This window comes from Micromys minutus (assembly GCF_963924665.1).
Source record: "Micromys minutus genome assembly, chromosome: 14".
In the NCBI taxonomy this organism is placed as follows: Eukaryota; Metazoa; Chordata; class Mammalia; order Rodentia; family Muridae; genus Micromys; species Micromys minutus.
Genome location: NC_137983.1, coordinates 6,514,919 through 6,541,719, shown reverse-complemented (window position 1 = coordinate 6,541,719; position 26,801 = coordinate 6,514,919). Strand labels below are relative to the sequence as shown.

General features: G+C 36.9%; 1 pseudogene across 1 annotated transcript in view; it reads right to left on the bottom strand.

Moving 5' to 3' along the window:
* The window catches only part of LOC308429684 (serine/threonine-protein phosphatase 2A catalytic subunit beta isoform-like), a 112,379-nt pseudogene extending 88,436 nt beyond the window's left edge, over positions 1-23,943 (bottom strand). Inside the window, exon 1 of the transcript in view lies at positions 23,872-23,943. The product of the transcript in view is annotated as a serine/threonine-protein phosphatase 2A catalytic subunit beta isoform-like (transcript). The remainder of the gene's footprint in view (positions 1-23,871) is intronic.
* Between the last annotated feature and the right edge of the window lie 2,858 nt (positions 23,944-26,801).

Sequence of the window (26,801 nt, the reverse complement as noted above, 5' to 3'; positions counted from 1 at the left end):
GGTACTGACTAGAAACACTGCTTCTTTCTGAATAACTTAAATACTGGAAGGGATTGTTACCTGCTGAGAGGAACAGGGACTCTCAGACCAGGGACGTCTGCTCAAGAGGAACACTCAATATGTTCTGAAAAGTCTTTGACACTTGACACTATACTTTTAGTATGCAATACTCACATTGCATACTCAGTACGAGGCAGCAGCTGGAAGGCACACGCATTCCATGCATGGTTCATTCTTTTAAGAGTCTTGTGCAGAGCAGATGTTTTGAAAGGTCCTCTTATAAAGATGATCATTTCCCAAGAATCCATGAATGGCACACATAACTCTTTCCAGGCTATGGTTGACACCTCAGAGAGATTACTGTCAAGAAGCTCGCATTGCCCAGGATGGTACTCATGGCCAGTAGCTTGCATGCTTCATAGAGAGCAGACAGGAATATAGCTCATTGAAGGCAATTCTTTCAATAACTATATCCTGTCTATATCCTATATGATTCACATTCAGCCTACAGGTAAGCTGTACTCCCGTATAGTATGTATGTGTTTTCTGGATGTGTGTAGTATGTGGATGGTAATGTACAAAGTTGTTTCACACACAGAACGTGTACCTCCTTGGATGTTTTTGAGGAAGGCCTATATACATGTTCATACTGGACATGTCCACACTTCACTGAAGACTCATTTGCTTTTGATAGGTGACTTGCTAATTAGGCCCTGGATTAGGCCAGATGAAATATTGCCTGGTGCCCATGGCCATTGGGCTATGAACAGCAGTCCAGAACGAACATCCTCCAGTCACACAAATGCCTCCTATGGCTGTGATAACTAAGATGCAGGCAGCCCAATGTGCCTACACTCCTTAACTTTAAATATTCTTCTATAATACCTGAAGACTCACACATTTTGATTAAGAACTCTGGGCTGAAATGGTGATCTTTGAGTCACAAGCATGATATGTTAATCTAGTAGTCCAGCTTCCAGTATTGAGTAGGATACAAAAAAAAAAAAAAAAAAAAATAGAGCCACTTTATTTGACAGGGTGGCATGTCAGCAAGACAGATGTATTTTTTTTTTAATTTGGCTCTCATACAATACATCTCCATCATGGTTTCCCCTCCTTCCACTCCTCTCTAGGCCCCAATCTCTCCCAGATTCACTTCTCCTTCCTTCAGAAAAGAACAGGTCTTCCAGAGATATCAACCCCAACATGTCATAACAAGTTACAAGAAGACTAGGCTTAACCCTATATAGCAGGGCTGGGCAAAGCATTCAGTATGAGAAAGGGGGCATGAAAAGAATGTGAAAGTTTCAGAGATACCCTCTTCCCCACTGTTAGGAAGCCCACAAAACACCAAGCTAGCAACCATAACATATTTGCAGTGGGCCTATTCACATATTCGTACAGAACTATTTAGGCTCCTTGATTGCTACTTCAGTCTCTGAGCCACTGTCAGCCTTGCTTAGTTGATTATGTGGGTTGTATACTCCTGGTGTCCTTGACCACTCCAGCTCCTGCAATTCTTCCTCTTTCTCTTCCCCAGGTTTCCCTTAGCTCCAAAGGGAGGGATCCAATGGGGAAATCCATTTTTGCTCTTTTTCAACCTAATATCTGACTGTGGGTCTCTGCATATACTAGTGGAGGAAGCCTCTTGGATGATGATTGTGTTAGATATTCATTGATCTTTGAGTACAGTAGAAGTTCTATCTTTGGAATCATTTTCTTGATCTTTTTCTTTCCTCAGTCTCTGAGATATCCAGCCTCTGCTTCCTAGTTATTCAAGCATTGTTAGGCATGGGCTCCCTTTTTGTCAGGGCCTTAAATTAGACCAGTTATTGATTGGACGCTCCCACAAGTTCTGTGCCTCTATTGCTGCAGGCAGGAAAGATTGTAGGTTGAAAGTTTTGTCACATTTATGATTGGGTTGGTGTCCCATGTCCCAACACTGGAAGTTGCCTGGTTATAGAGGAAAAGTCGTGTAGGCTCCATATCCTCCTTTTATTTTTTTTTTTTAAAGAGATTCTTGCTAAGGTCAACCTCATAGAATCCTAGAATTTCTACTGTATTAGGTTTCCAAATCACTCTCAAATACTCTCTACATCTAGTCCTCTCTCCCTCCAGCCCTCAAAACCTGATCCCTACTATTTCCATTCACACCCACCACCAGTCCATCTGCAAATTTATTCTATTTCCCCTTCCCAGGGAGATCCATGCATCCTCCTATGATCTCTTCTTGTTATGTAGCCTCTCTGGGTCTGTGAATTTTGGTATGATTATCATTTACTTTAAGGCTAATATCCACTTATAAGAGAGTACCTCTCATACTTGTCTTTCTGGGTCTGAGTTACTTCACTTGGCTTATTTTTCTAGTTCCATCCATTTACAGCAGATGTAGTTTTTGAGGTCTTCTTTGACTGTGATCCTGACAAGCTACTCAGAATCTTTGTCAGTTCTGTACATTTCTGTGTTGCTAGGAGATGAAAAGCATCAAGAAAGCTTTTATTTAAAAAATGGGCAAGAGTAATTGGAAGCACTTGCTCTGCCTGAGTGTAATGGGATGCATGTTGTAATGGTAAATCAACCCAACAAACATTTTTCTAGTACTTCATCAACCTATTATTTTAGTTTAATCTGAAGCCCATTTTACTCTCTGGGTGAAGCCATTTTATAAACCAGAAACAAGAATTATAGCCCTGATATGATCCTAGGAAACAATTCTTTAAGGGAAAAATTGCAGTTCAAGGAAATCATGTCTTCAAGCATGAAGTTAAATTCACTGCTGGATTGCTCAAAGCTACTTGGTCTTTTAAAAGTAGATGAAAGGGAAGTCCTCATTAGATTATTTTGAAATCATGTGATGGCTCTGCATCAGAGATTAAGTTTCCTGTGAGATTTTCTTGTTGTGCTATTATGGGGGTCAAGGAATCAGAGTCTGCACTGAGGATCTTAACAAATGTATTTGAAAAGCACATCATCTTGTTTTTTAACTGCCTTCACTGCTGCCTGTGTGGTGGCCTTAAAAAGAGCTTCGACACAAGACATAGGAGGCAGCTTAGTAGGTAAGCTCTTTTCTGCAGGAGCCCAAGAGTCTGAGTTTTAACTTCCAGCATGCATGGAAAAAAAAAGGGGGGGGGGAAGCTGATGAATCCATCCAATAATCTCAGGGATGGTGAGTATACTGCTAGTGGGTCCTGGAAGCTCTGTGAGCAGCCAATTCAGCCAAATTGAAAAGCTCCAGGTTCAGTTAGATCTTCTGTCAGAAAACAAGGTGAGGCATGACAGAGCAAGATATGTAAGGTCAACCTTTGGCTCTCTCACACAGGCACAGGTGAGTGCACGCACATATAAACTCAAACACACACACAACACACATGTGAGATAGAAAGTAAATTGAACAGAAAATTTCTATCCAAATAATGAAGATGTTTAAACCTTGGAAGATACTAGAATTTTATGGTTCTTTCCCTTGGCAAGACAGTTTCATGTGATGACCACAGACTTTTTTGTCCTTGCTCTGTGTTGCCACTAGGGAGGAAAAGAGTCACACCAGATGTTGGTTTTTAAATTCCTCCCTTGCATGTGTATCTGTATAGGCTCAAAGGCAGTGAAAGGGACTTTTCCAACCAATATGTGTTAGGTCTTAGATCTGAAGCAGAATGGTTTGCTTGAAGGCCTGAAGGCAGAAGCTGGGGCCAAAGTGAAGATTTCTTGGCTTTCAGTCCAGTGCATTCCTAGGCCAACAGTGAGCATAAGAAGTTGTTTGAAATATGTCAAATGATGAAAACTTATTACAGTGTAATTTTCAGGACTGTGGACTTCCATAGGTCATGTTTTCCAAATGACTTTGGAAGCTCAAGGTAATACCTGCTACTTTTAAATGAATGAAAAATGTCTTTAATCTTTATTTAATTCTCCTTGGTCTTTTTTGCTAAGTAACAGGGTACAAACTATCAGCATCTCCATTAAACTAGATAGCAATTCAAAGTGGCTTCAAAAGTTTTACTGGGCAAGAGATAAACTAACACAGAGCCAAAGTGGAGGCACTTCTTTCTCTAGTTGGAAGCAAGTACATCCAGTTGACATTTTTCTGGAGTCCAATCATCCATCAGAGTTCCACAGGTGCTATTATGTTACAATCAGGCTTTACAAAGGACTTGGAATTATCAACAGGCCTTAAGTAGTAGTTAAAATGTTCCCATTTATTTATTTATTGTGTGTGTTGGCAGGGGTGGGTAGTTTGTGTATGTCAAAGTACAGATACTGGCATCAGAGGACAGTGTTTTGAGATTCTGTTCTACTATGTAGATTCCAAGGATTAAGCTCGGGTCCTTCTGTCTGTGTTTTTATCTTCAGTGCCATTTTTGCCCCCACACTGGCTAGTCTCTCTCTCCCTCTCTCTGACTCTCTTCCTCTTTCCCTCCCTCCCTCCCTCCCCTCTGTTTCTGTCTGTCTGTTTCTCTGTTTCTATCTCCCTCTATCTGTATCTGTCTCTTTCTCTTTGTCTCTCTGTTTCCATCTCTGTCTCTCTCTCACTTTCACACACACCAACACATACTTTTATGAACACACACATTCTACATATTATTAAGGTTAGTGTTTTTAGATAACAATATGCATTTCATTAGAACCTCCTGCCTTTTCATTTTTCAGTGCACGTAGAAGAATGTTCAAATGCATCCTAGTGTCCTATAATAGCTCACAGTCACCTGAAGCTTAGTGGGTCAGGCATAATGTGAAGTCCTTTGCCTCCACAGACCTAAACAATTCTTAAACGTAAATATTGGCTAGAGGCTAGGGATATAGCTCAGTTTGTCATGTTTGTCCAGCATGGACAAGGTTCTGAGTCTTGCCTCCAGCACACACACACACACACACACACACACACACACACACACACACACACACGAGTTAGTAAGACTATAATATGTGGGGTAGAACCACTGTCTGATACATGATTATGGTCAGCCCACTTTTCTCTTCAACTGAATCATATTTCTTTTAGGAACCCTCTGTTGTAAATGGCCTTGTTTGCCCCTGACTTTTTTATATGAAGTTCAATCATTTGTATAATCCAAGTAGTAATAACTCACATTTTCTTGCACGTCTGGTCCCTGTGAATTACCCATACTCATTTAATATAATTTTCCCATTAGGTGAATGGTGACTGAAGTGATGGAAACTCAGGAAGCCAACTTGAGAAGCCAGTGGTTTGGAAACATTTAGAGCTTTAAACATTTGACTATTCAACTGTTAATTTTTTCCTGTAGCCTTCTGATAATTTCTATAGTATAGTATCTTATGCTTTTTTATTAGTCTGAAGAATGAGAGTTTGCATATGTACAGTATATGCACATCTATGTGTTTGTATGTGTGCGTGTGGGTATACAAGTATTCACACACATGTGTCTATGGAAGCCAGAGGTTAATGTTTTTGCTGTTGAATGTCTTCCTCTGCTGTTGTCCACATTACATTTGGGGCAGGGGCCTCTCACTGAACCTGCATTTCACAGATTCACGACCAGTGAACTCCAAGCATCTTCCTGTCTCTGACCATTTAGCGATAGGGTTCCTGGAGTATAATGGTTATTGGCTGTTTAAAGTTTTTTGCACCATGGAACTTATGTAACCATTCAATTGGGAATGGAAAGAAAACTCCTTAGGTGACTGGCAAATACATGAGCCCAGCCTTGCCACAATGAATCCGCCATTTATAAAATCACGTGGTAGACTGGTCTTGGCCCTCAAGCTAAAAATTTAGAAGTCTCTGGATTATAACCAACTATATGTTAAAAAAAAAACTCTTTAAAATACCATAGCTATATAGTATTTCCCAATTCCTGTGTATGTATTTTTAACCCAAGACATACATCCTAGCTAGCCACATGAACTAATGTTGAATTAAATGCTAAAAATTCTTTTATTTTTCTTTTTTTCCCAGACTCCAATGGGAAAGAACTCATAGGATGAGTCTTTACCTTTTGATTAAGTATATTTCACTTCATGGATTATATGAAAATTTGCTAGTGCTAATTGTTGGTAAGTAATAAAGCAAAGAGAAAACTAATTCTTTTAGTCAAAAAAATTACAAAATGTCCAAGACATAACTCTCACAGAGTTCAAAGGACAGATATAACTGATTTGTCAGTTCCAAACACTAAAAGCAATCAATTTAGATCACTATAGTCAGGGAGTCTACTGAGTGGAATAAATTACCCAGACCATTAATACAGGAATTGGCTAATGTTATGTAAACTTCTTTAGTTATTGATTCTATAATTTTCATGGTGACCAATAGAAAAGATAACTTGCCTATGGACTGGTCTCTCAGCTATTCAAATAAAGCATATTTCTATTTTAGAGACACACAGTGTGTCATTTGAATTTAACATTAAGAATTTATGTTGCTGAAGGGATATGAGTTTCCAGTGCTCTTGCAATTCTGAAACTGTCAATCTGGAAAGCCTTATAATTTTCTCAAATGCCAAAGAGCTGAGGAATTCAGATTCAAGATCGCAAAACCTGAGTAGAGCACAGAGAAGAGACGGGACTGTAGGAGGAAGGGAAGGTTTATTGTACTTGCTCACCATTCCCCCAAGCTCAGGGAACAGAATAGAGAGAGGAGTTCTGTGTATGGGTGGAGAATAGAGATATGGGCACCAAACTTTTCCAAAGACCCAGCTCTAGACCCTGTTATTGAATCCTGAAACTAGGTCACACCTCAGGTTCCAGACATGAGGCTCACCTCAGCAGTAAACTCGTCGCAATGGCCTAAGGATCAATATTCGCCACGGTTCTATTGGACCACTGAACCGAAGCCCAGGATTGGCTCCTGCAGACCCAGACTCCTCTATAGACCACCCAGGCCTATCCTTGTGAACTCAAACTTTAAGATTTTTGCCCCCTAAGTTTCTCTAACATCAGTCTATCCTCATGGGAACTGTGGGCAGTTCTGTGTCACTAGATCAATGTAGGTTTGAGATCCATCGTCACAGATCAATGTCCAAAGTCTATCCCAGTGCACCCCACTACAGTCTGTTCTCCACAGACTCATGAGGCACAAGTGCTTTCCAATGTAATATTTACCATAGCTCAGACAAAAATACAAACTAAGCATCCATTGGCATATGGAGGAAAGTACGCATAGAACAATATTTGGAAGCCTTAAAATATATAACTTATATCATATATTACCTTTAATAATATTATGCTTAGTGAAATGAGGCAGGCAGGGAAAGGTTAGTGCTGAATGGTCTCACTTATGTGTAGATCCTAGAAAAGTAAAATTTAGAGGTGGAGAGAGAATCATGTCTGCAGGTAGCTGGAGCGGGGGGGGGGGGGGGTTATGAGAAAACTTGGTTAGGGCACAAAGTTTTAATTATATATATAATGAATAATTTCTACAGATATGGCAGACATCACGGGGGGGCTACAACCAAGTTTTTAAATGTCACTATATGCATATGCAGTTAAGTGAGTCAGTGGTTAGGTTAATTCATGTGATAGTAGTAATTGTTTAACAATGTACATGCATATCAAAACATCATATTTTTTTGCTTTAGATGTATAATTGTATGTTAGTTATACTTTATAAAAAGCTCTGTGGTTGTGAATTTATGATGCTACTGGAGAAATAATTGTTATTGAATTAAGTGGCTTGAGGAAATCCAGGCAGTTTGCCAGATTAAAACAACACAACAACAACAACAACAACAAAACCCCCTGAAGTCAAATACAAAAGAAGACTGTTGCTATTTTAAAAATTTTATTTGGTTTTAAGTTTTTATTTCAAGAGCAGAATATATTGTATATTGAATCCAGGAATCCAACACTTTTGTTTTTTTATAATTCAAATTACAAGTAGACCAATCAGGTTAGTGCAAGTCTGAGGAGGATGAGACAAGTGGTATAAAACATAAAAATAATAGAATCATTATGCCTGACAACTTAAGTAAGAATCGCATTGGTTTGCGGACACCTGGAACACTAACAAGACATGTTTGTTTGTTTCTTTTTCTTTTAAATAGATACTCTGTATTTACATTTGAGATGCTATCTCTTTCCTCCACCCTGCTACCTTCCCCCCACCCCTCCATTTGCCTTCACAAAGGTGCACTCCCTCCTAATCACCATCTCCACCCCATTCCACTACATTGCAGAAAAAATGCCCTCCCTGGGCCAAAAGCCTCTTCTCACATTGATGCCAGACACTGCTATCTTCAGCTACATATGCAACTGGATCAATAGATCTCTCAATATGTGGACAAAGTTTGGTGATTTAGTCCATGAGAGTTTCGGAGGGTTTGGTTGGTTGATAATGTGGTTCTTCCCATGAGGTTGCAACACCTTACAGCTCCTTAGGTCCTTGCTTTAGCACCCTCATTGGGGTCCCCAAGTTCAGTCTGATGGTTAGCCATAAGCATGCTCAGCTATATCTATAGGACTCTAACATAGTCTCTGAGGAGGCATCTCTATCGGGTTTCTGACAGTAAGTACATTTGGGATCAGCTATAGTGATTGGATTTGGTGGCTACATATATGGTGGATCCCAAGGTGGGCAGTTTCTGAGTGATCTTTGCTTCAATCCCTATTTCTCTATTTGACCATGCATTTTCTCCCATGAGTGTTTTGTTCTCCCTTCTAAGAAGAACTGAGACATCCCTATTTTGGCCTTTCTTCTTTTTGAGCTTCATAATGTCTCTGATTTGTTTCTTGGGTATTCAGAGCTTTATGGGGCCAGTACCCACTTATCAGTGAGTGCATACCATGTGTGTTCTTTTGTGACTGGGTTACCTTACTCAGGATGATAGTCTCTAGTTCCATCCATTTGCCTACAAATTTCATGAAGTCATCCTTTCCAATAGCTGAGTAGTACTCCATTGTTTAAATGTACCACACATTCTGTATTCATTTTTCTGTTGAAGGACGTCTGGTTTCTTTCCGATTTCTGGCTATTATAAATAAGGCTTCTATAAACATGATGGATCATGTGTCTTTGTTATTTGTTGGAACATCTTTGGGGTATATGCTTAGGAGAGGAATAGCTGGGTTTTCAGGTAGTACTATGTCCAGTTTTCTGAGGAACCACCAGACTGATTTCCAGAGTGGTTGTACCAGCTTAAAACTCCACCAACAGTGGAGGAGTGTTCCTCTTTCTACACATCCTCGCTAGCATCTGCTGTCATCTGAGTTTTTGAACTTAGCCATTCTGACTGGTATGAGGTGGAATCTCAGGGTTGTTTTGATTTGCATTTCCCTAATGACTAGGCATGTTGAGTATTTTTTAGGTGCTTCTCAGCCACTTGATACTCCTAATATGAGAATTCTTTTTTTAGCTCTGTACCCCATTTAAAAAAAGGTTATTTGATTCTCTATAGTCTAGCTAGCTTCCTGAACTTTTTGTATATATTGGATACTAGCTCTCTATCAGATGTAGGATTGGTAAAGTTCTTTTTCCAATCAGTTGGCTGCCATTTTGTCTTCTTAATGCTGTTCTTAGTCTAAGAGAAGCTTTGCAATTTTCTGAGGTCCCGTTTGTTGATTCTTGATCTTTGAACACAAACCATTGATGTTCTGTTTAGGAAAATTTCCCCTGTGCCCGTGCATTCTAAGCTCTTCACCACTACCTCTTCTAATAATTTTAGTGTACCAGGTTTTATGTGGAGGTCTTTGATCCACTTGGACTCGAACTTTGTACAAGAAGAAAGGAGAGAATTGATATTCTTTCTTCTGCATGGTTACTGCCAATTGAACCAACACCATTTATTGAAGAGGCTGTCCTTTTTCCATTAAATGTTTTTAGCTCCTTTGTCAAAGATCAAGAGACCATAGGTATGTGGGTTCATCTCTGAGTCTTCAATTCTGTTCCATTGATCTGCATGCCTATCTCTGTACCAATACCATGCAGTTTTTAATCACAATTGCTTTGTAATATATCTTGAGATCAGGGATGGTGATACTCCCAGAAGTGGTTTTATTCTTGACAATAGATTTTGCTACTCTAGGTTTTTGTTATTCTAGATGAATTTGCAAATTGCTTTTTCCAACTCTATGAAGAATTGAGTTGAAATTTTGAGGGGGATTGCATTGAATCTTTTGATCGCTTTTGGTAAGATGGCCATTTTAAAATGCTGGTCATTTTAATCCATGAGCATGGGAGATCTTTCCATCTTCTGATATTTTCTTCAGTTTCCTTCTTCAGAGTCTTGATGTTCTTGTCATACAGATCCTTCACTTGCTTGGTTAGGGTCATCCCATGGTGTTTTATATTCTTTGTGACTATTGTGAAGAGTGTCAATTCTCTAATTTCTTTCTTAGCCTATTTATTCGTTGAGTAGAGGAAGTTTATTGATTTGATTGAGTTAATTTTATATCCAGCCACTTTGCTGAAGTTATTTATTAGCTGTAAAAGTTCTCTGGGGGAATTTTTGGGGTCACTTAAGTATACTATCATATCATCTACATATAGAGATATTTTGACTTCTTTTTGTTATCTAATTGCTCTGGCCAGGACTCCCAGTACTATATTGAATAGGTAGGGGAAGATTGGGCTGCCTTGTATAGTCCCTGATTTTAATGGGACTGCTTCAAGTTTCTTTCCATTTAGTTTGATGTTGGCTATTGGTTTGCTGTATATTGCTTTTACTTTGTTAAGGTATGGGCCTTGGATTCCTGATCTTTACAAGACATTTTTCATGAAGGGGTGTTGAATTGTGTTGAATGCTTCCTTTCTCAGTATCTAGTGAGAGGATCATGTGGGTTTTTTTTTTTTTTTTTTGAGTGTGTTTAAGTTTGATTACATTGATGGATTTCCAGATATTGAACCATCCTCGAATCCCTGGGATAAAACCTACTTGATCATGATGGATGATTGTTTTGATGTGTACTTGGATTTAGATTGCAAGGATTTTATTGAGTATTTTAGCATTAATTTTTTTGAGCAAAATTGGTCTGAAGTTCTCTTTCTTTGTAGTGTCTTTGTGTGGTTTAGGTATGAGTGTAATTGTGCCTTCAAAGTAGTAGTTGGCTCGTGTGCCTTCTGTTTCTATTTTGTGGAATAGTTTGCATAGTATAGTATTAGGTCTTCTATAAAAGTCTGATAGAATTCTCCACTAAACCCATCTGATATTGGACTTTTGTTTTTTTTTTTTTTTGGATTTTTGGTTTCATTTCTTCTTCTTCTTCGTCGTCGTCTTCTTCTTTTTCTTCTTCTTATTCTTCTTCTTTTTTCTTTTTTTCTTTTTTCTTTTTGGTTGGGAGGCTTTTGATGACTGCTTCTATTTCTTTAGGTGTTTTGGGACTATTTAGATGGTTTATCTGATCATCATTTAACTTTGGTATCTAGTATCTGTCTAGAAATTTATCCATTTCCTCCAGATTTTCCACTTTTGTTGAATATAGGCTTTTGTAGTAGGTTCTGATAATTTCTTGAATTTTCTCAATATCTCTTGTTATATCTCACCTTTAATTTCTGATTTTGTTAATTTGGACACTCTCTCTGTGCTCTCTAGTTAGTCTGGCTAAGGGTTTATCGATCTTGTTGATTTTCTCAAAGAAACTGCTCCTAGTTTCGTTGATTCTTTGTATGGTTCTTTTTGTTTCTACTTGGTTGATTTCTAATCTGAGTTTGATTATTTCCTGCAGTCCACTCTTATTGGGTATATTTCCTTCTTTATGTTCTAGAGCTTTCAGATATGCAGTCAAGTTGCTAGAGTATGCTCTCTCCAGTTTCTTTATGGAGGCACTCAGAGCTATGAGCTTTCCTTTTTTGTACTGCTTTCATTGCATCCCATAATTTTGGATATGTTTTGTTGTTATTTTCTTTAAATTATAAAACATTCTTAATTTCATTATTTCCTTCTTGACCCATGTTATCATTGAGTAGAACATTTTTCAGCTACCATGTGTATGTTGGCTTTTTGTTGTTTTTGTTGTTATTTAGGACAATCCTAAGTACTTGGTGATCTGATAGTATGCATGGTTAATTTTGGAGAAGGTACCATGACATGCAGAGAAAAAAGTATACTCTTTTGTTTTAGGATGAAATGTTCTGTTGATGTATGTCAACTCCAGATGGTTCATAACCTCTGCTAGTTTTGCTCTGTCTCTGTTCAATTTCTGCCTCCATGATCTGTCCATTGATGAGAGTGGGGTGTTGAAGTCTCCCACTATTATTGTGTGTGGTTAATATTTGCTTTGAACTTTAGCAGAGTTTCTTTTATAAATATAGGTGCTCTTGTATTTGGAGCATAGATGTTCAAGATTTTGAGTTCATATTGATAGATTTTTCTTGTGATGAGTAAAAAGTGTACTTCTTTAACTTTTTTGATAACTTTTGGTTAAAAATCTATTTTAATTGATGTTAGAATAGCTACTCTAGCTTGTTTCCTGGGCCCATTTTGTTCTAAGATTTTTTTTTTTGTTTTTTTTTTTTGTTTGTTTTTTTTTTTTTTTTTTGTTTTTTACAGCCTTTTACTCTGACATAGTGTCTGTCTTTGTCTCTGAGATGAGTTTCCTCTGTGCAGTTAAATGCTGGATCCTGTTTACATATCCAGTCTGATAGTCTATGACTTTTTATTGGGGAATTGAGTCCATTGATATTAAGAAAAATTATGGAATAGTGATTGTTGTTTAATGTTATTTTTGTTGTTAGAGGTAGACTCAAGTTTGTGTGCTTTTCTTGTTTTAGTTTTGTTTCACAATTATTTCTTTGCTTTTTCTTGGGTGTGGTTTCCTTCCTTGTGTTGTATTTTTTCCTTCTATTATCCCTTTTAGGGCTGGATTTGTGGACAGATAATGTGTAAATTTTCTTTTATTTTGGAATATCTTGATTTCTCCATTTATGTTGATTGACAGTTTTGCTGGATAGCAATCTGGGCTGACAATTGTGTTCTCTTAGGGTTTATATGACTTCTGTCCAGGATAGCTTTTATAGTCTCTGTTGAGAAGTCTGGTGTAATTCTGATTGTTCTGCCTTTATGTGTTACTTGTCCTTATTCCCTTAAAGCTTTTAGGATTCTTTCTTTGTTTCGAATATTTCGTGTTTTGAGTATTAGTTTTGACTATTATATGTCAGGAGGGGCTTCTTTTCTGATCCAATTTATTTGGAGGTTTTTAGGCTTCCTGTATGTTCATGGTCATCTTGTTCTTGAGGGTAGGGAATTTTTCTTCTATGATTTTGTTGAAGATATTTACTGTGCCTTTTAGTTGATATTCTTCACCCTCTTCTACACCGATTATCTTTAGGTTTGGTTTTCTCATTGTTTTCTATCTCCTGGACATTTTGGGTTAGGAGATTTTAAGTTTTTGCATCTTCTCTGACTGTTTTGTCTACGTTTTATATGTTTTCTTTGGCCCCTGAGATCCTCTCTTCCATCTCTTGTAGTTTTTTGCTGATGCTTGTGTGACTCCTGTTTTCTTTTTTTAGGTTTTCTGTCCCCAGGATTGTCTATTTTTGTGTTTCCTTTATTGTTTCTATTTCTGTTTTCAATTTCTTCACCTGTTTAGTTTTATTTTCCTGTAGTTCTTTGAGTGATTTTTGTGTTTCCTCTTTAAGAGCTTCTATTTATTTATATGTGTTCTTCTGTAATTGTTTAAGCGAGTTATTCAAGTGTTTCTCAAAGATCTCCATCCTCATTCTGAAGTATGATTTCAAGTCTGAGTTCTGTATTTCTGGTGTGTTTGGCAATCCACTACTTGCTGTGGTGAGAGAGCTGGGTTCTGATTTTGCCACGTCGTCTTGGTTTCCATTGCTTAGGCTCTTTTGCTTTCCTCTTGCCATCTTGTTCTCTGTGATTCTAGGTGACCTTGTTGCCTCAGGCTGGAGCCTGTTTTTTATGTGGATCTAAAGCCTGTTGGGCTCAGGAAGGAAATTGCTTCTGAGTGTTTGGCTCTTTGTGTGCAGCCAGTGAGTTCTGATTATAGTGAATCTGTTCTGTCTTGGTGGGCTCAGGTGGGAGAGTCCTTTGAGGCTGTTCTGGTTGCTTAGCTGTTTGCTAGTGGGTCCTGACCTCCCTGGCCTTCTCATTGGGCTGAAAAGGATCTAATCCCAGTGCACCAGCTAACTTTCCTCTGAATGCTCTGGGTGATACTTCCCAGAAAAGCCTGTATGGTGTGCGGCAAGGTCCCTTTCTTTATCCATCTGGGCACCATTTGCTTTCATTTATGCCTACATAAATGTAGAGTTGTACCCCTATTATTCCTCCATTGTTCCCTCACCATCATCACATTTCTCCCACTGTTCTACCATTGTTTCCACCATTGTTCCCAAAAATGTTTCACACATTGTTCCCTCATTGTCTAACTCATTCCCACCATTGTTCCATGATGGTTCATACAATTGTTCCATTGTCCCACAATTTTCCCAAATTATTTTCCCATTGTCCTCCTATTGTCCCCTTTGGTTCCCCCATTGATCTCCTATTAGTTTTCCCCCAATGTTCATCCCATTGTTGCTTCCATAGCTCCCCTAACTAGCTTCCCTCCATTGTTCCCACATTAGATTACCCCCATTGATAATATTACTCCTCCATTGTTCTCCTCACTGTCCTCACGTGGTTCTCCCTGCATTGTCTCTCCCATTTCCCCCATTGTTTCTCAATTATCTTCCCAGTGTTTCCCTCATTTTCACACCAGTTTCCTCTTATTTTGCCCCATACTACCCTCCCCACCCCCCATTTTCCCCTTACTGGCTTCCCATTGTACTCCCATTTTACCCCCATTGTTCCCTGCAGTGTTTTTCCTTGTCCCACCATTCTCCACCCATTGTCCCCACCATTGTTCCCCCATTTTCACGGGGACTGTGATACCCTCCTCTTTTGTTTCCCTTTAGCTTTACATAATTTCCTTTCCATTGTTCCCCCACTTTCCACCCCCTTGGTCCTTTGTTTGTCCTCCCATTATTTCCCCATTGTCTCCCTCATTATCATATACTTTGCCTCCTTTCTGTTTCCATCTCTGTCAATTCTGCATATGAATGAAAACATGGAGTATTTGCTTTTCTGAATCTGAATCTTTTCTCTTTAAGTATTTTTGTTTTGATTTTCATTTTCTCTTATTTTGAGTCATGCTCTTAGGTGTCCTGGGACTCACTATGTAGACCAGGCTGGCCTTAATCTCATACAAATCTGCCTGCTTCTGTCTTTTGAATTCCTGGATTAATGTTGTGCTGCTATGCCCAATTCTTCTCTTTAGTAATTAATTTTTACTTTCTTTCATTTTTCATACACGTTAAATAATTTCTCCATCTCTTGTTTTGTGTTTTGATACAGAGTCTCATGTAGTCCAGGGTAACCCAAACTCACCTTTTGGTTTGAAATGATCTTGAATTCCTGATCTTGCCTTTCAAATGCTGGGATTATAGGTGCATGCTATCCAAACCTGCCACAATTCCACAAATTTTAATCCCAAATAACATTTCTTTTGTTTCACAATCTTGACATTCATTTGCTACTTTCTTTCATTAGTCTTTAGACTTACACTTTTTCAGCTTTCAGTAGGAGTTAGAAGAAGCATCATCTCACATTATTGCTATTAATATTTCTCTTCACGTCAGTTCATAAACAACCACATGTAGCAATGACTCAGCTATTTCACAGACTTAATGGTTTTTCTGGTGCATAAACAAATAGCCAAGCAGCTGAGACTCCTGCAAAGAGCAATTACCAGCCTCAGAATAGCCTTTGTGTCCGAGGACATCTTAAAGAAGGGACATTTTCCTTGTGTGTAGCAGGGCCATCTATGCAATATTTGACTTACTTAATTGCTATAACCATGAGACAGCTTTCGTGGAACTAGGCTTTTCTGCCTTCTTAGAATTTAATGGCATGCTTCTTTATTTCAACTTGGTTGATAATTTATTAACTGTACTTAAACAAACAACTTCATATCTATATCTATTAATCTGTCCATTACTTGTCTATTTATTTATCATCTATCTATTCATTAATATTCCTCTAGAATATATGTAGACACATATATAATATATATTTTGCTTGTGATTGTTTGTATTCTTTAAAAAATTCACATCTCTCTCTCTCTCTCTCTCTCTCTCTCTCTCTCTCTCTCTCTCTCTCTCTCTCTTTGTGTGTGTGTGTGTATGTGTTCTGTTTATATTCTGGGAAGTGTAGCTTGGGGCCAGAGGATAGTTTGTGGGAGTCAGTTTTCTTTTTTTCAGTCCATTGTAGGATGAGAGCTCAAGTCATCAGGTTTGGTGGTAAGTGCCTTTATCTGCAGAGACATCTCATTGACTGGTTTATTCTTACTGGGATGACATATTCAGGGTAAGGAGTGTATATTTTTAAACCTTAACACTTTAAATTATTTAACAGATTCTTGTAGGATAAACTGGGTGATGATTTATCTTTCCTCAAGTCCTGTTAACTTCTGACATTTTATGTTTTATATAACAAGCTCACAATCAATATCAAATATAACAGACCCATAAGTACTACTGGTAGATGTGTACAACTTATAGTAGATGGAGCTGAACCACACAGCACACCTGTAAAGCAAGAGGGTAGCTGCCTATCAGTTTTCTTATTGATGCCCCCATCAGCTGTGCCTCAGTGTTTTAGTCATGCATAGTCAATCCCCCCCCCCGTCCCCCTTCCTTTAAAGTCTTATTAAGTATGTAGTCCAGAATAGCCCATGTCATGATTCTCCTGCCTCAGTTCCTTGAATGATAGGATTGCAGTTATGGAGCACTAATCTGGATTTGGGTCACATCTCTTTTTTTAAGGTGACATCAACCACTGACAGAGCAAGACTCAAGAATAACAACCTTGCTGTTTTATTTAGTTGTAGCACTGCTAATGAATCTTTGCTCTTAATCGACCCCTTGAGCCAGTGGAGAAGCTGGAAGTATAGATAATGCTGTCTCAGGACTTGGACCTCCTACTCTTGCTTAGGTTACCTTTCATAGATGTATCTACATTTCAGATACCAAATTGAGAGCTTTTCTGAAGTCAGGATCTACTTCTCTGGTGGAGTCATGACATTGACCTTCAGATTTTGTTATCTTTCCATCTCCCTGAGGAAGTGTATGGACTGAATAACCTTTTTATCTTTCCTAGGAAAATTGTGATTGAAACTCTTCCTGGGTCTTCTACTTTGTATGAAAGAAGAGGAATGGGTTTTCATAAATATATCCATTCTTCCTTGGACTAAATTTCTATGCTGCAAGTTAAGAGGTGAAATTTCAGGCTATTAAACTCAAATTTAAAGATTTAACTGTCTTTTTCATTAAAATACCCAACTCAAATTCATGTTTCCAGGTTGATAAAATAGCCTGCTGCTAATTGGTCATTTTCATAAAAGAAAGTGACTTGTAATCATAGGAGCTTCAGCAGTTAAAAAGTGTTGCTTCAGTAATTGCTACACGTGCCTGCTCTAATGAGCTTGCCGGCTTCTCCACGGCCTAGGAGATTCATCTGGCTCATTTAAAGTCAATTCCATGAACCTTTAAACATGCACAATACTGTTAGCACCTTAGCTTATGCTTCTAAATTTTAAATTAGGATTAAAGAGTTGTTATTAGATCAATTGACTCAACTATGACATTTCTCATTACCAAGTGCATGCCATATAGAAAAGACAAAAGATAAAATACTGCTTTTGTAGAATATGCTAAAACTATTTGCAGCTTCAGTTGGCAAAGCGTTGAAAAATTAAAGATTCAACAATACGGAGTTTATCACTATTATTATTGTTCTTCAGCTTTCAAAAACTATTATGGGATTGCTCCCATGCCCATCAGAATTTTACAAGGCTAGATTCAAAATAAGTGTGTCTCGATCACATCCTATTCCGGCTGCCAGCCAGGTGTTTTATGTTTGCTTTTCTGGTCTGCCGTAGTAAAAATTAAATCTCTGATTCAAGAAAGCTGTTGTGATGATCCATTGAGAAGATGTATCTGAAAACAATGTGTAAATCTAACATGGCTTATTAAAATGCATGGTCTTCCCCATGGATAAACATGTCAAATGGTGTTCAGTGCAAAATGGTCAGCCCTGAACCCACACATACAAATAATATTATATAGACTAAGTAGGTAATATTTAGGAATATATATATATATAATAACACTTAGTGGAAAAGATACATTGTATTTGAGGAGAGAAGGGAAGGGTATATGGGAAGATTTGGAGGCTAGATTGGAAAGAGAAAATGTTGTAATTGTTTATAATCTAAAAAAGAATATGGCAAAGTTTTTGAAAACTTATGCTTTTCTGTTTTATAACATTGAGAACAGAGAACTGAATTATTTTGAAGAAAAAATTAAGATCTTTCTTCTACAAGACAAATGAGGCAAGCCTTTCACTCTCAAGGCACCTTTATCTAGTAAGTAGGAATGAAAGGACCCCTTGGGGAGACATAATGATAGACTTAGATATAGCAATTTATGTCACTTAAGATTTGTGTACAGGAGCACATAGACACCAGACTTTTCTTGCATTCATTTACTGATCAACAATACATCTCTAAATTTGAACTCTAAATAAACACATATACACCTATGTGTGTATTCGTATAGATATGGGCATATATACCTTTTAAATTGTATATGATATGCTCTATATATTCATTTCTTTCTTTTTATCATTTTTATTGGATATTCTATATATTTATATTTCAAATGTTATACCATTTCCTCTGCTTCCTCTATCCTTGCCCCTTCTCCTTGCTTTGATAAAGATGCTCCCATTATCAACCACCTCATCCCCCTGGCATTACCGTACACTGGGAAAACAAGCCTTCACTAGACCAAAGGCCTCTTCTTCCATTGATGCCAGACAAGGCCATTCTCTGCTACATATAAAATTGGAGCCATCAGTCTCTCCATATGTACTCACTGGTTGGTGTTTTAGTCCCTGGGAGCTCTGGGAGTTTGGTTGCTTGATATTGTTGTTTTTCCTATGGGGTTGCAAACCCTTTCAGCTCCTTCTGTATCTTGGGTTTTTTTTATTATTCCAAATAAATTTATAAATTGCTCTTTCTAACTCCATGAAGAATTGAGTTGGAATTTTGATGGAGATTGCACTGAATCTTTAGATTGCTTTTGGCAAGTTGGGCATTTTTACAATAATAATCTTTACAATGCTTGAGCATGGGAGATCTTTTCATCTTCAAGATCTTCTTCAATTTTTTTTTTATCAGAAACTTGAAGCTTTTGTCATACAGATCTTTCACTTGCTAGGTTAATGTCACACCAAAGTATTTTATATTATTTGAAGGGTGTCGATTCTGTAATTTCTTTCTCAGCCTGGTTATCTCGTAAATAAAGAAAGATTACTGATATGTTTGAGTTAATTTTATTTCTAGCCACTTTGCTAAGTTGTTTTTCAGGTTTAAGAAGTTCTCTGGTAGAATTTTTGGGATCCCTTAAGTATACTATCAAATCATCTGCAAATTGTGTTATTTTGGTCTCTTCCTTTTCAGTTTGTATTCCTTTGACCTCTTTTTGTTGTCTTGTTGATCTGTCTAGGACTTCTAATACTATATTGAGTGCGTAGGAAGAGAGTGGTCACCTTTTTCTAGTCCCTGATTTTAGTGAAATTGCTTCATATTTCTCACCATTTTGTTTGATGTTGGTTACTGGTTTGCTCTCTATCACTTTTACTATGTTTGAATACGGGCCTTGAATTCCTGATCTTTCCAAGACTTTTAATATGAAGGTTGTTGAATTTTGTCAAATACTTACTCAGTATCTAATGAGATGATCATGTCCCCCCCCCCCTTTGAGTTTGTTTATATAGTGGATTATGTTGATTGATTTTCATATATTGAACCATTCCTGCATCTCTGGTATGAAGCCTACTTAATCATGGTGATGATTGTTTTGATATGTTCTTGGATTTTGTTTGCAAGAATTTTATTGAGTATTTTTGTATCAATGTTTATGACAGAAATTGGTCTGAAATTCTCTTTCTTCGTGTGGTTTAAGTCTAAGCACAATCATGTCATAGAAAAACAATTTTGGATTATTTTTTTCAAATAATTGGATAATTAGATAGTGTTCCCTCTATTTTTATTTTGTGGAATAGTTAGAAGCGTATTGGTATTAGGTCTTCTTTGAATGTTTGATAGAATTCCGCAATAAACCCATCTGGTTCTGGGCTTTGATTGGCACACATTTAATGACTGTTTCTTTTTCCTTAGTAGTTATGGGACTATTTAGATGGTTTATTTGATCCTGATTTAACTCTGGTATCTGGTGTTTGTCTGGAAAATATTTCATTCCCTCCAGATTTCCCAGTTTTGTTGAGTATAGGCTTTTGTAGTAGGATCTAATAATTTTTAAAAATTTCTTCATTTTCTGTTGCTATGTCTTTTTTTTTTCATTTCTGATTTTGTTAATTTGAATACTGTTTCTGTGCCCTCTGCTTAGTCTTGCTAAGGGTTTATTTGTCTTGTTGATTTTCTCAAAGACTCAGCTTCTAGTTTTGTTGATTCTTTATATCTTTCTTTTTGTTTCTACTTGGTTGATTTCAGCTCTGAGTTGTGCCTTTGTTTTCATAAATTCTAAAAGATCTTTAATGTCTTCCTTCCTTCCTTCCTTCCTTCTTCCTTCCTTCCTTTTTTGCTTTCTCACTTTACCAATTTGTCATTGTTCAGTATCTGCTTCCATGACCTGTCCATTGACAAAAATTTGGTGTCGAAGTCTTTCACTATTATTCTGTGTGGTACAATATATGCTTTGAGCTTCAGTAAAGTTTCTTTTTATGAATGTGGGTGTCTTTACATTTGGAGCATAGATGTTCAGAATTGAGAGTATCTTGATAGATTTTTTTATGAGTATTAAGTATCCTTCCTTATCTTTTTTGATAACTTTTGGTTGAAAGTCAATTTTATTTGATACTAGAATGGCTACTTCTTCAGCTTGTTTCTTGGGACCATTGCTTTGAAAAATTTTTCCTAGCCTTTTACTCTGAGGTAGTGTCTGTCTTTATCACTGATATTAGTTTCCTGTGTGGAGCAAAATGCTTTTTTTCTGTTTATGTATCCAGTCTGTCAGTTTAATTTATTGGAGAAATGATTCCATTGATCTTAAGAGATATTAAGGAATAGAGGAATAGTGATTTCTGTTTAGAGGAAGAATTATGTTTTTGTAGCTATCTTCTTCTTCTTTTGTTTTTTCTTTTGCAAAAGATTACTTTCATGCTTTTCCTAGGATGTAGTTTCTCTTCTTGTGTTGGAGTTTTCCATCTATGATCTTTTGTAGGGCTGGATTTGTGGACATGTATTGTGTGATTTTTTTTTTTTTTTGTCATTAAGTATCTTGATCTCTCTATCTATGTTAATTGAGAGTTTTTCTGTAAATAGTAGCTTGGGCTGGTATTCGTGTTCTATTAGGATTTGTAGGACATCTGTCCAGGATCTTCTAGCATTCATAGTCTCTGTTGAATAGTCTGGTATAATTCTTATAGTTTTGCCTTTATATGCTACTTGACCTTTTCCCCTTACTTTTATTATTATTATTATTATTATTATTATTATTATTATTATTATTATTATTAATTTTGGGGTTTTTTTTTTGTTTTTTTTTTTTTTTTTGTTTTTTTTTTTTTTTTTTTTTTTTTTGCATTTGGTGTTTTGACCTTTATGTGATGAGAGGAATTTCTTTTCTGGTCCAATCTATTTGGAGTTCTGTAAGCTCCTTGTATGTTCAAAGGCATTTTTTTCTTGGGGTTAGGGAAGTTTTCTTCTATAATTTTGTTAAAGATATTTACTGGTCTTTTCAGTTGGGACTCTTTGCTCTCTTTTATACCTATTATCCTTAGGTTTGTTCTTGTCAGTGTGTCCTGGATTTCCTGGACGTTTTGGGTTAGGAGGGTTTTGTTTTGATTTTTTGCTTTTCCTTTGACTATGTGTCAATGTTTTCTATGGTATCTTCTGCACTTGAGATTCTTTCTTTTATCTTTTGTATTCTGTTGGTGATGCTTGCATCTATGATTCCTCATCTCTTTTCTACATTTTCTATCTCCAGGGTTCTGTCTTACTATGATTTCTTTATTGTTTGTATTTCTAGTCTTAGATCCTGGATGGTTTTGTTCTATCTTTTTCACTGGTTTTGTTGTGTTTCCTTGTAACTGTTTAAGGGATTATTGTGTTTTCTCTTTACAGGCTTCTATTTGTTTACCCGTGTTCCCCTGTATTTCTTTAAGGGAGTTATTCATATCCTTCTTAAAATTCTCCATCATCATTAGGTATGATTTTAACTCCAAATCTTGCTTTTCCAGTGTGTTGGCATATCTAGTACTTGCTCTGGTATGAGAACTGACTTCTGATGGTGCCAAATTGTCTTAGGTTCTGTTAATTAAGTTCTTGTGCTTGACTCTTGACATCTTACTCTTCTTGTTATTTGTGATGTTAGTTGATCTTGCTGCCTTTGACTGAAACTTGTCCCTTCTGTGAGCCTAGGTGTGAGAGTACTTCGGGGATCTTGATGTCTAGTCCCAGGCAGCCCCATAATTCCCGTGTCCTGTGAGCTCCTGGTGGATTTCTCTTTGGACAGTCAGTGGAGAGAATGTGGGGTCCTACCTGTTGGCTTAGGAGTAAGAGCACTGCTGAGCAATCTGCTCTCTGTGGGCAGGTTTTGTGTCCCAGTGGCTGTGGAATGTCCACAGCTTTGGGCACAGATGGAGATTGGAAGTGCTTTATATATTCATACATACAAATTGTGTTTTTCTTTCTTTTCTTTTGTTACATCGCCTTAAAAAAAGTTGAGTTGCCAATATTTTTGGTGATGGAGATAAACTCTGGCTCTTGTGCATCCTAACCTTGTACTCCAGCACCAAGGTTTAGCTCCAGTCTCATCTTTCCTTTTTTACATTTTGTTGAGGATTATTCTTTGAGTGGAGGGAGCCATGCATACCCATACATGCCAGGTGATAAACCTTGAGCCCTTTGTTCCTCTTCCTGGAAGGCTGCCTGTTTCCAGAATGTTTTTTCTTCTGCAACCTGAAATTGTTCTATCTTATTGTGATATTATTTTTATAAAGAAAGTCTAACTTTATTAAGGAAGAGTGGCAGGATCCATTTTGTGCTGTCTTAGTTTAGAAATATGAACATAACAAATAGGGTTTTTTTTCTAGAAAATCCACCAGAAAGGGTAAATAGGTATATGACTACATAAAGACAACATTTCTATACATCCAGTTAATCTATTTTGAGCACTTACTACATGCCAATGGATTTTTAATTATTTAATGAAGGCAGGCAAAAGATATTATACTGTCACCAGTTACTTAATGTCCTCTGTTTTAAAATAAAAACTAATATTCTCATTAGTCAAAACTTAAAGATTACATAATAAAAGATCCCTGTCTTCCTCCAAACTTTCTTAGAAGTCAACATTCTTAAGGTTGTGCAACCTTTCAGAATATGTAGATGCACCTATAGTTTTAAAAACAATGGGATGTGTTTTAGATTCATCTCTCTTGCTGTGATAAAATGTCCTGAATAAAAGCAACTCAGGGAAGAAAGCAATCCATTGGGTTTATCCTTACAGGCCACAGTTCATCACTGAAGGAGATCATGGCAGAAATTCTAGGAAGAACCTGAAACAGAAACCACGGAATGCTGCTCGCTGGCTCACTCACTTGCAGGCTCATGCTTACCAAGCTTTCTTACACAGCTCATGACAACCTACAAAGGGAATAATGACACCCATAGCACATTTGGCTTTCCTAAACTAATTAAAATTTAAGACAGGAAGATGCTTACAGGCCAAACGGATGAAGTAAATCTCTCAACAGATAGTCTACTTGCAGGCTCTCCTAAGCTGTGTCAAGTTTACAGTTAAGGCAAACTAGGGCAAGGTATAATAACAAAATACTCCATCGTAGGTAATTTATACAACTGACACACATTGCTTACAGATCTGAAGTCTGAGAAGTCCAAGATCAGGGTGCCATCACGGTTGGCTATTATGACATCCTGTTTCTTCATGTAGTGTCTTCCAGTAGTGGATGACACAGATGTACCAAGTCAGTATTTCCTGTTAAAGGGTCCTATTTTCATGACGTTTAACACAAATTCTTCCCCAATGGCTCTAGCCACAGAAAACCATCACAATGGAGAATAAAGCTTCGGTATGAGGGGGAACATAATTCACACACACATCCATAAACACAGACATATCTGTGTATGTATTTGGACTCACATATAATAATTTGAATGATATGGATAGCAATCATCAAGCAGTATTATTATTCAATATGATGTCTGAAGAATAAATAATGAGTTATTTTTATGGTATAAATAATACAATAGCAAACACCATAAAGGGAAATCAGAAAAAATTAAAACTACTCAACATAAGCAGTCATATAATTATTAATTTTTTCTTTTATGTGTATTTTATTCATGCGTTTTGCTTGCATACATGACTATGTACCATGTCCAAGCAGTGGCTGGAGGGGCCAGGGAGCGCATCACATCCCCTCGGACTGGAGTTACAGAAAGTTGTAGGCCAGTCATTGTGTAATTTTTGTGAATTAAGCCCATGATTCTGATCCTTCTCTGCAGACTCCCCCCTCTACATAATTCTATTAACATTTTTCATGTAATTGTCTATAACGCCTAAGGATAGTTGTATATACTCTTTGAAATTTGTTTAAACATTTAAACTGGTGTCAATGTTATCCTTCTGATTATGAATCTTAAGATTAAGTAAAATCCTAAATTACAAGCATGACTGTCTTTATTCATTATTGTTGAGAGATCATTGTACTTTTACTCGTTAGAAAGAAAGAGGTTTTAAAATTCACTAAGTATTAAGAACTATAGCCAAAATATCTAAGACAGCAAGAATTTTATTGTATATATAATAAGTGACAAAGTTCAGAGCTTAACTATAGTCTATTTTTCTATTTGTATATTGGGCCCTAATAATACAAGTACCTCTTTGCTAAAGTTCATGAGACGTAGGTCTCACAGTATCCAAGTCTATTCCAGTGTTCTATGTAAAATATGATAAACTAATAAATGTTAATCATTAATTTAATTGATGCACTTAAAATGTGTTTAAAATGTTTAACACATTGTTTAATTAGTATCAGATAATTGGAGGTGCACAAACTCAACTATCCACCATAAGATACTACAATTGTCATTGCCTCATGTTTTGTATACTACAAGTTTTTATTTTTGATGTGACTATCAACTAGACATGGATGAGTCAACTTCCCATGAGTCAGGCATTTCCCCTTATTCAGTTGCTCAGTGATGAATGTTTTCTGAGCACTTACAGAAAGCCCTGAATAGATAGCCCATAGAAAATACTGTGTTCAAGAGTATGCCACTTGATGCAGTAGACTATGAAAACATTGCATTATTTATCACAAACCATATACTAAGGCCTTCAGATTTGCTGCTGCTGCTAAAGAGAGACCATGAGGCCTAAGATGAAGACACACCAAGAAAATAAATGTTTCATTTCAAATTTCTCTTAAATAAGCCATGAAGAACAGCATTAGCTGTCCCTCAAGTTATATTTGACTCTGCTACACAGACTAGCAAGAATGATCTTAGTTCCATATTAATCAGTGGTATTGATGATCATTCTCCAAACAACATAAAGCAAAACAGACAGACAGACAAACAAACAAACAAACGTGAGCTGCATCCACATGGGAAAGGAATATCCAGGCAAGGTCCACATGTGTGCACATCTGCACATGTAGATGAACTCTTGTCTAGTCTTTTCGTAGAAAGACATGCAAAGTAATCTTTGGTGCATTAGAATCTCTTATTTACAAGTATCTTGAAAGGATAGAAACTAATACATTTTGAAAATAAATCCTCCTCTTTTCCAAATTTTGAGGGATCTAACAATTCAGAAAGATACCTGAAGTACTTTTTCCCAATGAAGAAAAAAATCTGAGCAAGTTGAATTTATTTGTAATCATTTCATGGATGAGCAAAATTTTATGTATCACCATGTAAGAGAAGCTGGGATCTCTTCCAGTAGCTATCCTAGGCTTCATTAACTTTAAGCCCATCTTCAGCATCACAGATCATGGTTACTTAAGAATTCTTATACCATGAGGACAAATAAAATTGCGGTTGTATAGTCAGGCATTTGATTGTCCAAAAATTATAGAATATTTTATGAAATTCTGGCCACAGATGCCAAAATGTTTAGGGATGGGAGGATTTAGGTTAGAAGCATTGTTGTGGAAAAATATAATTCATCAGGTATTTTTTTCCTACTAGAGTTGGAGTAATAAGACAAGACATATGCAATACTATTTGTAGCACAAAGAAAATCACTAAATAGGAATTTTTGCAGATGTATATGTGTAAATTTAGTCTTTTATTCATAGAACACAGGCAAAAAGATAATAAGAATTTATTCTATATGGAGATTTTAGGCATGTAGTATGTTAAATTCTTAAATAAAGCTTGCAAACCACCCATACCCCACTTTATCGGACTGATAATGGGTAACCCCTTATCACGTCTGTGTCATTCATGTAAATAGTTTTTGTTTCTGTCAATTCTACTGTGGAACAAATCTAGCTGTTGACCTTCTTACATGGAGATGAGCCCCCATCCCAGAAAAAGGTTCATTAACAGTTTATGAACTTGCCTTTCTACCTCGCTGGTTGACTCGCAAGCTTTGATGTATTTTAGAAGAGCTATTGTCTGTTCACAATGTCTTTTTGCTCAGACTAAGAAAAATTACCTTAAGAGGTTTTAGATTCCAGTCATAATGAAAATTAACATTTCTCCTTTTACCTGTAAAACTTTCAGAACACTTTCTTAGCCTTAGCTTCTTTGCCTTTAGTGTGGCTAGAAAGCAA